At 46.6% G+C, this 17,649-nt stretch overlaps 1 long non-coding RNA gene across 1 annotated transcript in view; it reads right to left on the bottom strand.

Annotated features, from left to right (window-relative positions):
- LOC307201147 overlaps nucleotides 1-2,536 on the bottom strand; it is a 225,646-nt gene extending 223,110 nt beyond the window's left edge. The window contains exon 1 of the long non-coding RNA XR_013832585.1: nucleotides 2,522-2,536. This is a non-coding gene — a long non-coding RNA (uncharacterized lncRNA). The remainder of the gene's footprint in view (nucleotides 1-2,521) is intronic.
- Between the last annotated feature and the right edge of the window lie 15,113 nt (nucleotides 2,537-17,649).

A 17,649-nucleotide genomic window follows, 5' to 3' on the forward strand; every position in this document is an offset into this window, starting at 1 on the left:
TTAATTTGGCATCGAACAGGAAGTCCGCCTTCCCCTTTTGTAAATAGACTGAAGCAAAGAGCTTACAAGTTAAGGTCTTGGAAAGCCTTATATAAAGGATTGAACTTCCATCGATTGAAATTATTAGACCCCCCTTGGAAGCAGGAGAAGAGGGGGGAAATTTTGGACTGTGTATCCTGCAGGAGAGAGTGATTAAAATTAAATTACCACTGCTCTGAACCTGGGAACAGGCTGCCAGTGATTGACGTTTCGGGAGAGTTCATTGACAGTGAAGAGAACGGATGTTGACAGTTTGTTAAATAAGAGAAATATATTGTTTCCATTGTCCGCTTCTGCGTTTAAAAGGGAGGAAAAGTATCTGAAAATTGAAACTATCTTTACTTTTTGATCTGTGTTGGAAAAGATTGATACAAGTGGAGACTGTTCCCCTCTAGAGGGAGCTTTTGAAACTGTTACAAGAGTGGAGCTGGGAAATCTCCAGCTGCTTGATAAGAACTGTGGGAACTAGAGATTGACCTTGGATATTCAAGAATGTCGACAGGAGAAGCCTTATGGACTGCATTTTCTAAGATAAGCCACCTGTTGGAACAGCTTCATAAAAAGATGGATTCTATGACTACTAAAATTGACCTTTTGGAACCAAAAGTGAGCACCAATACAGAAATAATTCAGAATTTGGCACAGGAATCTATTTCAACAGGACAAATTGCTGAAAAGGAGAAGGAGAAAGTTGCTGTTGTCGAACCCAAAGTAATACAAGGGGGAGCCTTAGCCTTACAGAGGCCAATTGAGGACTACAAGTATAGGCCCTTTATGATTGAGACTAGAAAAAGTCAGATTTTGAAGATCGGAGCCTAGCCTGGACTAGAAAAGGAAAGTTGGAAAGACCCCTCTATGCAGGGATTAACTGACTTTTGGAATATGGACTTGGGTCAGGAGGAGATTGGAGTTCTGGGGGCCTTTGGATTTGGAGGAATTTTGAAACATGCCCTGAAATACTTTATGGATCCTAGCTTTAATTATGGAAATCTGGCTGACCTGTCGAGAAGGAATAAAAGTATCGTTGGATTGGAGTTTCCCCGAGATCTGCTCTTTAGCATCAAAGAATATGAAGAAGTCTGGCAGAAGGGACGTGGAAAAGAGTTAAGAGCCTCGGACATAAGATCTCCAGGTTGATGGACTGTATGGAGTTGACGGAAGTGGCTGGCAGAGTCCGAGACTGGGGAGAGGAGATGGTGGAAGAAGATTGGAAATTTAAAGTCTATATATAGAAATGTTGTAAAATTAATGAGTGATAGAAAAATGTTGGAAGGAAATTTTATGGCTTTAGCTGAAATGCTATAAGGAGTTAAGCTTAAATAAGTATATTAATTTTAATGGAAATAAGATTAAAAATATGTTAAGACATTTATATGATAGAAAATAGAGAAAGATGGAAAGGAATTGCTGAAACAATTAATGGAAGTGGAATACAAAGAGGGAGGTGAGAGGAGGTCAATGATACAAGGGAATTAAAGATAGAATATGGAAAAGGTATGATGTATGTTTTTAAATTGTTTTTGTTTGGTTTGGTTTAGTTTATTGTGTTAGTTTAATGTGTTAAGGTTGTGTTTTGTATTGTTTATGTATTGTATTGTTTTTTCTCTTTTTTGTTCTTTTTTTTTTGTCTTTTGCCTTTTCTTTTTTGTAAGCTCTAAAAGTAATAAATATTATTTAAAAAAAATAAATAAATAAGGATGTGTACAAAAAATGGAAAAGGGGGGAAACCACCAAAGAGGAATTCAAACAAATAGCCAGCACGTGTAGACACAAAGTCAGAAAAGCTAAAGCACAGAATAAGCTCAGGCTTGCTAGAGAGGTTAAAAGCAACAAAAAAGGCTTTTATGGGTATGTTCGTAGCAAAAGGAAGAACAAAGAAACAGTGGGGTCACTCAGAGGAGAAGCTGGTGAAATGCAAACAGGGGACACAGAAAGGGCTGAACTCCTCAATGCCTTCTTTGCCTCAGTCTTCTCCGATAAAGAAAACAATGCCCGACCTGAAGAATTTGGAGCAAATGATTCAGCAGAGGAAACACAGCCCAGAATAACTAAGGAGATAGTACAAGAATACTTGGCTAGTTTAGATGTATTCAAGTCTCCAGGGCCAGATGAACTGCATCCAAGAGTATTAAAAGAACTGGCAGATGTGATCTCAGAACCACTGGCAGTCATCTTTGAGAATTCCTGGAGAACAGGCGAAGTCCCAGTAGACTGGAGGAGGGCAAATGTTGTCCCTATTTTCAAAAAGGGGAAAAGAGAGGACCCAAATAATTACCGCCCAGTCAGTCTGACATCAATACCAGGGAAGATTCTGGAGCAGATCATTAAGCAAACAGTCTGTGAGCACCTAGAAAGGAATGCTGTGATGACCAGTAGTCAGCATGGATTTCTGAAAAATAAGTCATGTCAGACTAACCTGATCTCGTTTTTTGACAGAATTACAACCCTGGTAGATAAAGGGAACGCAGTGGATGTAGCCTACCTTGATTTCAGCAAGGCATTTGACAAGGTGCCCCATGATATTCTTGTAAAGAAGCTGGTAAAATGCGGTCTTGACTATGCTACCACTCAGTGGATTTGTAACTGGCTGACTGACCGAACCCAAAGGGTGCTCATCAATGGTTCCTCTTCATCCTGGAGAAGAGTGACTAGTGGGGTGCCACAGGGTTCTGTCTTGGGCCCGGTCTTATTCAACATCTTTATCAATGACTTGGATGATGGACTCAAGGGCATCCTGATCAAATTTGCAGATGACACCAAACTGGGAGGGGTGAGTTTGACATCCAGCAAATATCCGGGTAATTGAAGTCCCCCATTACTACTATCTCCCTTCCTTTTGCATGCTTGGCCATCTGTTCCAGGAAGGCATCATCTATGTCCTCCGTTTGGCTTGGGGATCTATAGTAAACTCCCACAATGAGGTCACTGTTATTCTTCTCTCCCTTAATTTTGACCCAAATGCTCTCACTTTGGCTTTGAGGTTCTAAATCTTGGATCTCTTCACAGGTATACACATCCCTGACATATAACGCCACTCCTCCTCCTTTCTTGTCTGGTCTGTTTCTCTGAAATAGATTGTATCCCTCCATTATTACATTCCAGTCGTGGGACTTATCCCACCAGGTTTCAGTGATGCCTATTATGTCATATTTAGTTTGCTGTACCAAGAGCTCAAGCTCATCTTGTTTATTTCCCATGCTTTGCGCATTAGTGTACAGACATTGAAGTCCATTAATCATTCCCCCGTGTCTCTTATTTAAGGATTTTTTTCTCCCACCACTAGGTCTGTGTGCTGTTTGCTCCATTTGGTCTATGACATTTGGATGATCATCTTCATCAATTGATAGACTCCTACCTTCAGGAGCACTGTCTCCCTCCCCCACATTAGTCAGTTTAAAGCCCTCCTGATGAGGTTTCTGAGATTTTTGGCAAAAACATTCCTCCCAACCGTTGTGAGGTGCAGCCCATCGCTTGCCAGAAGTCCATCTTCAAGAAACTGCAGTCCGTGATCTAAGAATCCAAACCGTTCCTGTTTACACCATTTGCGAAGCCAGCTGTTCACTTCCACTATTTTTCCCTCTCTCCCTGGGCCACATTGTTCAACTGGGAGGACAGATGAGATGACAATTTGTGCATTTAATTGCTTCAATTTCCTGCCCAGAGCCTCGTAGTCTCTTTTGATCTTCTGGAGGCTATCAGTGTCATTGGTTCCCACATGAACCAAGAGGAAGGGGTATTTGTCAGTGGGTTTTATGATTCCTTGCAGTCATTCAGTTACATCTTGGATCTTAGCCCCGGGGAGACAGCACACTTCCCGAGACATCTTGTCAGGCCCACAGATCACTGCTTCTGTTCCCCTCAGTAGGGAATCCCCTATCACCACTACACGCCTCCTCTTAGGTCTGGTCGGGGTTCTTCCGTGAGCTGTCCGTTCCAAGGTCCCCTGTACATTCCCTGAGGACTGACTTTGCTGCTCGTCTTCATATACCTGATCAACTGTAATGAGGGAGAGATCCTCAAATGGAGTCTGCTCTTCGTCTTCCATGCTGGGGGAGAGGACCTCAAAGCGATTGTGTATTTCTAAACAATCAGAGCGAACCCTGGGCCTCCTACTTCTTTGAGTCACGTTTCTCCATATATCTGGCTCCTGTGTTGGTGAACTAGCCTCCTTCTCAGGGGAGTCCCCTGTCTCCTCTTTGGTGGAGACGGTGTACTCTGTTGCTTCCAAGAAGAGCTCCAGCTCTCTAATTCTTTGGAGCGTAGCTACACGTTCCTCCAGTTGCTGGACTTTGTCTTTTAAGAGGGCAACCAGCATGCAATTGCTGCAGGTAAAGCTGCCTGCAACCTTTGGCAAGATGGCAAACATTGCGCAGAAACCCTGCCCCCTCTGACCTTTGCACAGGGAGAGCAGCTAATCAGCCACAAAGAAACACACACGAGAAAACCCTTTTTGCTCCTTCTTCAGCTGCTGCCCTGCAAGGAAGGTAAACGGCGTTTCCGTGCGCTGCTCTGGTTTGCCAGAAGCGGCTTCGTCATGCTGGCCACATGACCTGGAAGCTGTGTGTGGACAAACGCCTGCTCCCTTGGCCTATAGAGCGAGATGAGCGCCGCAACCCCAGAGTCGTTTGTGACTGGACCTAACGGTCAGGGGTTCCTTTACCTAATCTTACTTTGGAGTCTTAGGTGAGGTACTTTGTTGAAACTTTTTGAAAGTTCATGTATGCTGTGTGATGCGTAAGACCTCTGCCTGGCACTTTAAAGCGGTGCTGCCAGTCAGAGCAGACACCATTGGGCTAGATGGATCAACGGTCTGACTCTGTGCAAGGAAGATTTGTGCAGGGATGGTGGGGAGGGAAAGAGCACCAGCTTGGCATGCAGAAGGTTCCAAATCCAGCCTGCAACATTTTCTCTATGTAGGGTTTGGAAATGATGCCCTGTCTGAAAATCTGGAGAGCTGCTGCCAGTCAGTGTAGCCAATACTGAACTACTGTACAAAGACACATCATCTGACTCGTATACAGCAGCTTCCTGTGATCCCATACCTACAATAAAGTAAATATACATATTTGCTTCCTAGGGATGAAAGTGAAATTTGTTCCATCCACATTTTAAAGTAACTCAGCCTCATTCACTGGTCCCAGATTTACATGCAGATTGAAGGACAGCAAACGATTGAATGATAATTTTGTGATGCAGTTTTAGTTTCTAGATTGTGTGCAAAATACATGTATTTTATTGGGAAATGTAGTATTTTTCTGCATACAGAATGCAGATTTTTAGGGATTAATTTTTCAAAATGAAAAAAATGTGTGTGGAATTTACAAGGTTTTTTTTAATCTACAAAAAATGGACTTGTGATTGAGCACATGTGAAACTGGATGAAATTCACAATGCAGCCAAAATAAGAATCATTCAGTCAGAAAGAACCACTCTGAAAAAGATTCCAGCATCCTCTTCTAACAGTGGTCAGCCAGATGTTTGCGGAGCCTACAAGCAGAACCTGAGCGCAACATGGATTCTCCTCACTTGTGATGGGCAGGAGCTGGAACACAGAAGCATTGCTGCCTCCGGCCACAGAGGCAGAGCAGGTGGCTAAGAGCTGCAGACGGGCAGTCTTCTCATCTGCAAATCTGCCCAGTCTTCTGCATTGCAGCCATCCCTAATGACATGTCAGGTTCAATTAAAAGCAATGGTGTTAAAAAGGTGTTTAGATCTCCAATTAGATTTAGATTTTAGATTTGGGAGAGAGTGAAGCTCTTCCCTGTTTCGCAGAATCTCAGCTATCAAAATGAATCTACTACCCAGGATGCTGTTTTTATTCCAATCAATTTAAATTGTAAATAATTCAGGCTACTTCAAAGAATGGAAGGAGGATATTTCTAAATTCATCTGGCAGGGGGGAAAGCCAAGAATTAAACATAAAATTATGATAGATATAAAAGAAAGAAGAGGCTTTGCCCAGCCAGACCTGCAAATGTACTATGATGCAGCCTGCCTGTGTTGGTTAAAAGAATGGATTACATTGGATAATGCAGACATCCTGGACTTAGAAGGTCATTTTTTAAAATTCAGCTGGCATGCATATCTCTGGTATGGGAAGGTGAAAATTTATAAAAGTTTTATGAATCATATTCTAAGGAAGAATTTGTATAGAGTTTGGGAGAAATATTAAAATCTGCTGGAAAGGAAAACACCTTTATGGCTATCTCCTATCGATGCTATTACAATTATGAGAGTCAATATGGATAGACAGGGAATTGCTGCACTTTACAGAGAGGGAACCTAAACTGAAATCCATGGAAAGTGTAAGGAGCCAAGTTACAGACTGGTTACAATATCATGTTGCATGAAATGTTTAAAATAGACAGGGAAAATGGTTTTTCAGACCAAAGCTCACAATTTGAAAAAGAACTTCTACAAAACAAAGAAAAACTTTTATCTAAAACGTACAATCTAAAATGCTCCCTGCAAGGCCCTTTCCACCTGGCCTAGGGGGCAGGGCCAGACTCACCCAGCCTTCTATGTTAAATATGTATTCTGTAGTTGACCTCCTTTGTAATGTTTTATTTTGAAATCTTTAAGATACAGTCATACCTCATGCTGCGTCCGGTTCAGGTTACGTCTTTTCAAGTTGTGTCCTGCGGCAACCCAGAAATACTGGAACGGTTACTTCCAGGTTTCGCCGCATGCACATGTGCAGAAGCACTAAATTGCGCCGCGTGCGCAGACGCCGCTCTTCTGGATGCAAACGCTTTGAGTTGTGGACGTGCCTCCGGGACAGATTACGTCCGCAACTCAAGGTTCCACTGTAATATTTTCTTCTGTTATGTCGCTTTGACTGTATACTCTATATTTGACTTTCTTCAGATTGTTTTATTTATGTTTTATTGATTTAATATGCTGTAAACAGCTTTGAGATTTTTCTTAAAAATATAAAGCGTTATAGAAAATAAATAAATAAATAAATCAAAAGACGAGCTTGTCAAAGCCTCTATGACAGTTTGGGCAACAGATATAGGACATAATGCAGATTTTATTTTTTTAAAAATAATTTTTATTGGTTTTCCAACACAAATAAAAACAAACAACACGCTCACGTACACAAACAAAAACATATAAACATGTATAATTTCATAATCCTGTTTTCATACCCCTTGTTTCTCCGACTTCCCCATACCTCCCTTTTGCTGCATCCTTATTTTTAACATTTTTTTTTTAGCAATTCTCCAATAATTAATTATTTAATTCACTTTCATTACATTCCTTTTTCTTTAACTTATTAGTTACAGCTGCAATTCTCTATTTCTTATTCCCTGACATCTAACACTCCTCAATTTTGCAATAATTTTTAAGATATATCTTGAATTTCTTCCAATCTTCTTCCACTGTCTCTTTCCCTTGGTCACGAATTCTGCCGGTCATCTCTGCCAGTCCCATATATTCAATCACCTTTGTCTGCCATTCTTCCAGAGTAGGTAGTTCTTGTGTCTTCCAATACTTTGCGAGGAGAATTCTTGCTGCTGTAGTAGCGTACATAAAAAACGTCCTATCCTTCCTTGACACCAATTGGCCGACCATGCCCAGAAGAAAAGCCTCAGGTTTCTTAGGAAAAGTCCGCTTTAGGACTTTCTTAATTTCATTATAGATCATTTCCCAAAAGGCTTTGATCCTCGGGCAGGTCCACCAAAGGTGATAGAAAGTATCTTCAGTCTCATTACACTTCCAGCAATTATTATTGGGCAAATGATAAATTTTTGCAAGCTTGACTGGGGTCATGTACCACCTATAAATCATTTTCATTAAGTTTTCTTTTAAGGCATTACATGCCGTAAATTTAACACCGGTGGTCCATAACTGCTCCCAGTCTGCAAACATAATGTCATGACCAATGTCTTGTGCCCATTTAATCATAGCTGATTTCACCGTTTCATCCTGTGTATTCCATTTTAGCAGCAAATTATACATTCTTGACAAATTCTTAGTATTGGGTTCTAACAATTCTGTTTCTAGTTTAGACCTCTCCTTCTGGAAGCCTATTCTCCTGTCCTGTTTAAATGCCTCATATATCTGATGATAATGTAACCAGTCTCGTACTTTAGGCTTTAGTTTCTCATAACTCTGTAATTTAACTTTTTCACCGTCTTGTTCTAAAATTTCACAATATTTTGGCCAATTAGACTCCATATTAAGTTTTTTCACCTCTTTGGCTTCCATTGGTGACAACCACCTGGGAGTTTTACTTTCTAACAAATCTTTATACCGCATCCAAACATTATATAATGCTTTTCTAACAATATGGTTTTTAAAACCCTTATGTACTTTTACCTTGTCATACCATATATATGCATGCCAACCAAATCTATTATCGAACCCTTCCAGATCCAAAATGTCTGTATTCTCAAGAAGCAGCCATTGTTTCAACCAGCAAAAAGCTGCCGATTCATAATAAAGTCTTAAGTCCGGCAGGGCAAACCCCCCTCTTTCTTTTACATCAGTTAAAATCTTAAATTTTATTCTGGGCTTTTTGCCCTGCCAGACAAATTTAGATATATCTTCATAATACAGATTTTAATCTCTGGGGAAAACTTTGGAAGAGCGATCTGAAGTTTACAGCATGTTATTCTTTGAAGAACTACTGGAAAATGATTTACAGATGGTATTTAACTTCGAGTAGGCTTGCTAAGACGTATAAGACTGAATCAGATAAGTGCTCGAGATGCAATGAGGGTGAGGCAACATTCTTTCATATATGTTGGACCTGTAAGAGGGTAAAAGAGTATTGGGAAATAATTCATAATGAATTGAAAAAATGTTTAAAAGTACTTTTCAAAAAAACCACACATCCGAGTCCTTTTTGTTGGGGATAATTCAGATGGAAATTCCCATATGTCAAAAAAGGTTATTTATGTATGTGACTACTGCAGCCCGTGTTTTGTTAGCACAAAAATGGAAAATGAGCGAGGTCCCAACTAAAGAAGAATGGCAACTTAAACTGATGGAATATGCGCAGCTTGCGGACCTAACATATACCGGTAGTGTAAGGGAACAAGAAGAACATATGTTTAAAGGAGATTGGAAAATGTTTATTGCTTACATGGAGGGAAATTGTGTACACTTGAAAATGTTGCCAGTATTAAGTTAAATTCAACAGTGTAAATAAGTCTTGATGGCTGTAATAATGGAATGCTGAATGGTTTAGTTTATGTAAAATATGCAGAGATTTATAATATGCAAAATGAACCATGGAAAGAGAAGAAGTCATTGATATTTTAAGGTTCCTTAAATGAGTATTCTAAATTGTAAAACACACACACACAGAGTGTTTAGAAGGAAGCTGTGAGTTTTTAGTTTGCAGTTGCTGTTTTAACATTCCAGAGCCTCTCCTTGCTTTATCTTTTTTGCAAACTGCTTTGAGGGTTCTTTTTTTTTAAACAAGAGTCAATCAAGCATCGTGGAAATGTCTCCCGTTCTATCTCCCGCGCGGAGTCCCGGCCGGGGAGTCGCCTTCCGCCTCGGCGGGTCCCGCGCGAGAGCCACGTGCCTTGCCGGCGGGGGCGGGGCCGAGCGCGAGAGACGCTTCGTGGCGTCGCCGGGGCAACGGCTGCCGGGGAGACGGGGGCGGGGCCGAGCCGCGTGCGCCTTGCGCCGGGGAGGAGCGCGCGCGCCCGGCCGCGCCTGGCCGCCTGCGCCCGGCTCGCCTGCGCTCAGTGTCGCCGGAGCCGCCGCCGCGGACGGAGCGGGCCGGGAAGCAGCCGCCGCCGCCGCCGCCAGCCGGGCAGCCAGCCGAAGGCCGGAGGTCCGCCCGTGGAGCCGCCTCTGGGGATGCGGAGCCGCCAGGACCCGGCTGCCGCCTAGCCTCGCCGAAAACCGGATTTGGGCTTTGCAGCCGCGCCCTCGGCCAGGGAACGCCAAGCCGCCGCCGCCGCCGCCGCCTCGTCCTCGGTTTGGTCCGCGGCGGGGCAGCTGGGGCGCCGCTCGCCTTGCTGGGCGCCGGAGTCGGAGAAGCCGCCTTCTGCCGGCGTCGCCCCGAGCGCCCTTGGCCGCCCTTCCTGCGCCCCGGCGGCCGGCGAGGGTCGGGCGCCGCACACAAAGGGAGCAGCCGCCCGGCGGCGTCCCCCGCTGCTGCTGCTGCTGCCGCCGCCCGCCCTCCATGTCGCCTCGGCCGGGCGGCGCGCGGCCCCGGCGGGAGAGGAGCGCGGCGGGCGGCTGGCTCCCCCGGCCCGCCGTGCCGCGGCGCGGCCCTCGCTGCCCGTGAGGCGGCGGCCCATGCCCGGGGGCGGCGGCCCGGCCCGCGGCGCCTGCGGCGGCGGCGGCTGCTGCTGCTGCTGCGCGTCGCCTGACCCCGCGCCGACTCGGCCGCCCTGGACCTCCGCCTCGCGCGCTCTCCGGCCAGGACCTCCTTCTCTCCCCGCCGCGGCTCCATGGCTCCCCGGACGCGCCGGCTGCTCCCGCCGGGGGCGGCCTGAAGAGGAGGAGCGCGCCAGGAGCGGCGGCGCTGCTTGCCGGGTAAGGGCCGCGGGGCGGCGGGGCTCCGGCTTCGGGGCGGGAGAGAGGAGGCTGCCGCGGGCCCGTCCTTCCCGGGGCGGGCAGGGGCGCCTCGCCTCGCCGCCTCCTCCCTTCCTTGGGCTGCTTTTCCCTCGCGCCTTTCGTTGGCCACTCTGAGCGTTTTGTCGCGTTCTCTTTTTGCCACCAAGCTGCCTATTAGTTGACATGCCTATTTTCGGTGCTGGCGACAGCCCTGCCAGGTGGGTTGAGCTGAGAAATGTGAAGTGCCTGCCCCAAGGTCACCCCAGCCAAAGGGCGCCTGTGCCCCCCCCAGCCCAACCACGGGAGCCCCACAATAGCTCCTTAGTGCCGTCCCATCTGCCTTGCTTCATGGGGGGCAGCGGGGGGGGGGCATTCTGCTGCGCCCATGCTGCTCCTGCTAGCAGGGGGGTGAGCTTGCTGGCTGAGCTGCAGGTGGGGGCGCCGGGAAAGGGTGCTTTGGCCCCGGTGCAGTGGGAATCTCCTTGGCTGCCTGGAAGAGCCTGTTTCGCGGGGGAGGAGAAGAGGCTCTGCAATTTGGCTAGTTATTTTTCCTGAGACTACCCAGGTGGCCTCTTATTGCATGCTATGGAATCTCTCACTTTGGGGCAAAGGGCTGGAAATCTTTCCTTTGGATGATTAATCTGCTCCCCTCCCCCATAAAATTGGAATGAGTGGCAGAATTGCTTCTGCTTAGGCCGGTGAAAGTCTAGTGAAGCTTTCTCAGAACTGACAAGAGAGTGGTGTTTTCTTTGATTACCTGGCAAGCCTTGTGTGTGTTGGAAATCACCTGCCCCCCACCCTGGGAACGTGTGTGGCGGGGGGGGGGTTGGATGTACCTTCCAACTCTGCAAGTCTGTGATCTGTGTGGAGAGGTTTGTCTGCCCACATGCCTCACCCCCCTTGGTCCTCCTTGGGGCAGGAGCAGGAGGTGGGCATGTACCTGTGGTTTTTAATTTCTAAAGAAGCGCAAGGGTGCTTTTAATGGAAAGGGTAAATGTTGCTGACACATCCTCATGGCAGCAGTGGGATGGAGAGCAAGGGAGATCTCAACCAACCCACCTCAGCAGTACATTGATTTTCTTTTTAGGCTGTTAGGGATTCTTGGCATTACATGTAAATGGAGGGGTTTTTGGTAGCGAGAGGAAATCTGCTGTCTTGAATAATACAATATTTTTTTGAACGGAGTGGAGGGTTGACAAGTAGACTCTTGGCCTCCTTCACAGAGATGTGTAACCGGGGGGGGGGGGCTGCAGATGTAGCTGGACCCCCCTTTTTAAAATTAAATTATTGAACGCTTCACAAACTTGCATGCTGCTGTGCTCCTGAATGCCCATTGCCCCTAACTTGGGCACATTGGCTTTAGATGATGCTTCAGCAGCCTCTGGAGGGCCACACGTTTGTCACCCCTGCTGTGGAACTACCTGAGCCTCTTGTGAGCAGAGGGGGTGGGTGGGCAAAAGGCTGTTGCCTGGCTTGCAGCTGGTTGCTGGTCTGGTCCACCAAAGCATTTCTGTCTTTGGAACCTTAGATAAAATGCCGGGGGGGGGGGCAGTTCCCTGGCTGCTGAGAAGCAAACCTCCATGTGCAGGGGCAGTCTGCCATGATGGCGGGGAGGGGGCGGGGAGGTAGAGGCAGAGCTTGGGGGCACCTGGCTGGCAAGTCCTGCGAACAGGACTCAGTGTTGGACTCAGTGGGTTTGACCCAGCAGGGAGATGATCTTTTTGATGTCCCTCAGTTTACTCATTTAGTCTTGTAGATTAAGAGAAATCCCATTTTGCTGGAGGAGGTGAAGGCTTTCCAGAACCTGCATTTTTGTTTGTTGTGCCCACATCAGGGGCTAATTTTCTGCTAAGATCATGGCCATCCTTGAATCCGGAATCTTTTAAGAAAGAACAAGCTCTGAGAAGTAGGAGTTTGCTTGGCTGTGTTGTAAGAGGCACAAACAAATGCAGCAAACATTATCTCCCCATCCTCTTGCAATACAGCTCACCTTCCAGCTGGCCCTTATCTTTCCATGAAAGGAGCTCACAGTAAATGTGTTTATTCCCCCACCCCCCTATTTTTTTTAAAAGTGCAGTCTCTGCATAGTGCCTGATGGGTTGGGCTGCACACAGTAATTCTGGGTCTGAAGAGGCAGAGGCGGTGCAAGAGTTAAATTGCAGTGAGGCTGTGTGTGTCTCTGCCCCCCCCCCATCCCTTTTAAGCTGATCTCGTTCCTTTCACATGACCAGGGATGGATGAGCGCACTAACCTCCTTCTCTCTGGCTGAGCAGGAGCAGAAGAGCTCCCTTTAGTGTCTCTTACAAAGAAGCTGTTCAGCCAAAGAGCATCTCGTAATCTGAGGTCGGAGGCATCTGGCGAATTAAGGGCAGAAACTTAGGCGAGGGGTCTTAAAGGGGCTGAAGCTGCGGGGTCTTAAAGGGGCTGAAGCTGCCCGTCTCTTAGGTGGGGAAGAGAGGCGGGCCTGTGAATGGAGATAAGGGGAGCTGTGTCAGATGTGACTGGTCTTTGTATTTAATTTATTTATATCCCTTCCTTTCCCCCAAATTGCCATTCAAGGTGGCTTCCAACGTTTAAAAACAGCACCATTGTTATTATTTATTATTAGTGGCATTTACTAATCGCCTTCTATGCCATTGTCTCAAGGCGATTTACCCATAAGATAATGACAAACAGTTAAAAGCATAAAAACAACCAGTACCTTTAAAAACAAGACTGGTGCCCTGACAAATGGTGAAGACCCCTTTACCCAGCTGGGGAAGCCTGTCAGAACATTTCCAGGAGGTGTCAGTGGGCAGGGAAGCTTTTCCATAGAAGAGGGGCAGCCACACTAAAAGCCCTTCTCCAGGTTCCTGCAGAGCATGGCTCTCCTTCCAAGGGTCTAATTACCCACGCAATGTCAGCAACGTTAATGGCCCGTGGCCAGTACATTCTTAACGTTATAAAATATAAAGTAGTGAAAAAAGCTAGTTTAAAAAACCAACAGTTGTAATACACCAGACCCCCTTTAGAGCCAACAGTTTGCCCTGACAGCTGCCCAGTGGTCAGCGCTGCCTGCACCTCCCTTTCCAGAGGCACCTCCCTTTCCAGGAAGACACAAAAGAGGGAGCCCGTCTGGCCTCACTTGGGAGGGAATCGCACCTTCTGGGAGCAGCTGTAGAAAAGGCTTGCTCTTGCAACCCCACCAGCATCTGGTGCTGAGGGGACTGAGAGAAGGTGCTCCCCTGAGGATATTTGCACCCGGGCAGGTTCAGGCCATAGATTTACTGGTCATCAGCAGCACTTTGAATTGTGCCTGGGATCAGATCAGATGTCAGTAAAGTGGTTTTAACTGGAGCGTAGCGTTCCTGGCTGCTGGTTCCCACAGTGGCAAACTGACCCTCTGGACTTAAGGACCCCAGCCTCCTCCTCCTCTCCCCGTGGCTCAGCAAGAGAGCCACCCTGCCTGAAACCCTGGAGCACTGAGCCAGGTGGGCCAAGGCGGCTTCCTGCATTCCCCAGCTGGTCTTGAGATGGTGTCTGTTGCAGCGAGGAACTTTGGAGCTCACAGGGAGAAGCACCTGCCCAGTTGCATTGGGTGTTTTGACCTGTAGGTTCTAGGAGATGGACTTATGCCTGCTACACAAGGCCAGGGTGCTTTTCTGGGCTGCTTGGGAGCTGCACTTCAAAACGTCTGGAGGGCACCAGGTTGGCGAAGCCTGGATTAAACGTCCTCCTGCCACAATCATTTTCTGCAATGTACTCCCATGCTGTTGATCCACATGGATGTGGTGTGGCAGCAGAGTAGGAAGCTGTGGTTTATAACTCAGTGTTAGGAGCTGATACGTAAATATTCTGGCCTTTGAGCAGACCTATGCTCCTTGCTTTGTAGCTTAAAAGGTAAAGGGTTCATTAGGTTCAGTTGTGGCCGACTCTGGGTTGCGGTGCTCATCTCGCTTCATTGGCCGAGGGAGCCGGCGTACAGCATGACTAAGCTGCTTCTGGCGAACCAGAGCAGCGCACGGAAATGCCGTTTACCTTCCCGCCAGAGCGGTACCTATTTATCTACTTGCACTTTGACATGCTTTCGAACTGCTAGGTTGGCAGGAGTAGGGACCGAGCAACAGGAGCTCTCGTGGGGATTCGAAACGCCGACCTTCTGATCGGCAAGTCCTAGGCTCTGTGGTTTAACCCACAGCGCCACGCGCGTCCCTTGCTTTGTAGTTTAAGACTAGCTAAAACAGTAAGAGCTGTTCGACAGTGGAATTTGCTGCCAAGGAGTGTGGTGGAGTCTCCTTCTTTGGAGGTCTTTAAGCAGAGGCTTGACAACCATATGTCAAGAGTGCTCTGATGGTGTTTCCTGCTTGGCAGGGGGTTGGACTCGATGGCCCTTGTGGTCTCTTCCAACTCTGATTCTCTGATTCTATGATTCTAAATTGAGGGATGGGAAAGACCACCTTCATGTTCTATCAGCGTCCATGGTTCTTGGGTGCCAAAGCCAGATTTAAAATTTTATTTTTTTAAGCTGGTGTCTGGAGTTTTCCACCATGGGCTAATTGCAGACCTTTGTTGGCAGATAAAAAACATATGTAAAGTAGTTATTATTCATTTTTTAGAAACTTAGGTTGGAGCAAAAGTATGTAAGCTTTCAGGCTTTGTAGGTGCTTTGCTAGGTGAAATGTGAAGGGAGCAACATTTCTGGCGCAGATGGAACAGGTTGGCTTAGTGGCTGAATACATTTTCGCAAGGAAAAACCTGCTTTCCAAATAGCCCAGCCCTTGTGAACTTTTAAAGCCTGCATACTTTTTAACCCGACTTAAGTCACTTGAGTGAAAGTTGGTAGCTGTGCGGTGAGGAACCTGTGGTCTGAGGGCCACATTCCGTTCTGGGTGGCCCTCCAGGGCCACGTGCAAAAGTGGGCACAGCAACAAATGTGCGTTTTGCCTTTTTACTACAAGGCTGCTTTTTCTCTCTGTGCTGCATCCATCCAAGCAAGCAAGAAGGGGGGGCTGGACTTGGCCCCCCAGGGCTGCAGTCCCACATCCCTGATTTAGAGGGTGCTGCCTTGTAAGTGTTTTGCATGGATTTGGCCTCTCTCAGCCATAACGCTCTATGATGGCCTTAGCTCCCCCCCCCCCCCGCCAGCATACCTCACAGGGCTGTTGTGAAGCTGAAACAAGATTGCCATAGAATGGCAGAGTTGGAAGGGACCATGAGAGTCAAACCCAGGACCCTCAGATTAAGACTTTTGTGCTCTGCTGACTGAGCTAATGTATATGAAATGATAAAACAAACCAAAAAGGGTGGGGGGAGAAACTAAGGTAAATAGTAGCTTCTAAGGTTGTAAGCTCCTTGGGCAGTGGTGGAGTTGCATGTATAAAAACCTTGAAATAGTCGGGGAAATGGAAAGAGGGAGAGAGTTTATTTGGATTTGTAGAGAAATCTCAGCTCATTTCCTCCTCCTGTGCTGGAACCTCTTGATAATGACGGTGCCTGCAGATTATAGATCTGATCATTTGGAACCAAATAAAACCCTTGGCTTCCTTCAACTTTATACACCTTTTGAAAGGCTCCAAGAATTTGGTGGGTCTGTCTCCCCAAGTGGCACCTACCACTTTCTTTTCCCTGCATAAAGATCCATCTCCGGTTTTAACAGGTCGATAAATCTCCGCTTCCAAGTCCCACCTCTCAGTTTCATGCTGCAAGATATTTCAAGCCTGAAGAGGGAGGGAGGGCCATTAAAAATGCAAGGCTCTGAGCCTCTGGGCAGTGATCTGGGGCTGCAGGAAGGCAAAACTCACCCTTCCCCCCTTTTCTTCCTAAGGTAACACTAATGTCTCAGCAAATGAAACTGATCTGTAGAAAACGTAGCTTGAAAAAAGAGACATTGCACATACCTTTGTAAACCAAGAAATCTTTAATAAAAATATTATTTTTTTAGAAAAAGACGTTGGCCGTGTGCTTGAGTAGTGAAATGGGACTTCAGTGGCCCACCTTCCTTGTTCCCTGAGACCACCTCCTCTTTCCATGTGTGAGGATAAGGAAATATTTCTTTACAAAGCGGATTTCAGTTGAGAGTGGCGCTCAGAACTTGTTGGGAATTTGATGGCCTTTCACTTTGGAAGAGTCCTGATCCTGCAACCCAGTTGCTAAGACAGTGGCTGCCAAAGTGACTACTTCTGGCCCTTGGGGGAGGGGGTGCTGACGGCGTAAATGGCTATCAGACTCTGAAAAGCTGGTATCACTGGATCACATCCATCAGTTTCATTGTATTAATTAGACTAAGTAGTTTTAATTAGATTTTGCAGTAAAGGTGTAATGCATTGTTGCAGTTTTGAATTTTATTGTGTTATTATCTTCCTTAATGGGTCCTGCAGACCACTATTCTGAAGCATGCTTCTTATAGGGGAGGGGAGGGGGCACTTGGGGTGAATTCATGGAGCCAAGGGGGGCAGTGGCTGGGGAAAGAGTGGGGCCCCCTGCTCTGAACTCTTATGTGCAGCAAACCTGCTACTCCTCCCTGGAGTGGAGAGGGAGGAGAGGCAGTGGAGGGGCATTTCTGAGTTCCCGCTGCTCCTGCTTGCAAGAGAGTCGTGTCAAGTGGCTGAATGTGCCTTTGCTGTGTGTAAAGGCTGCAGGTGTGGGGGCCATTAATGGCTGCCCTGGTCTGCCTGCCTTGCCAGCTGCCCTTACTAAGCCTCCGAGTAAGCGGAGAAGCTAGATTTTTGCCATCCACTGTGAAAACATGCTTAACATTTTTCTGTACTGAAAAGAAAACACAGCTAATGTCATTTTAAGAATAATTTAAAATGTGTTACCCAATTGCAGCCCATTTTGCATCCTTCTCCAGGTTGCATATATGGGTTTGGTTTTTATTTGAAAATAATGATCTTGAGCTTATTACAGCATTTCAGAGTACAGGACGATACTTAACAGTCTAAAATGGAGAAAGGGGGAAAGTGGAGGTCTTAGTAAACAGGGATTCTTTATAAGGGGTTCTTTCAGTTGCACCAGAGACTTTCCTGAGTCCTTTGTATGGTGCATGAGGTTCTCCCCCTCCCCCCTGTCCTCCTGCCCATACGCAGAGTGCCTTCTTGTTCCTGA

Source organism: Podarcis cretensis (genome assembly GCF_951804945.1).
Source record: "Podarcis cretensis genome assembly, chromosome: 13".
NCBI classification, from domain to species: domain Eukaryota; kingdom Metazoa; phylum Chordata; class Lepidosauria; order Squamata; family Lacertidae; genus Podarcis; species Podarcis cretensis.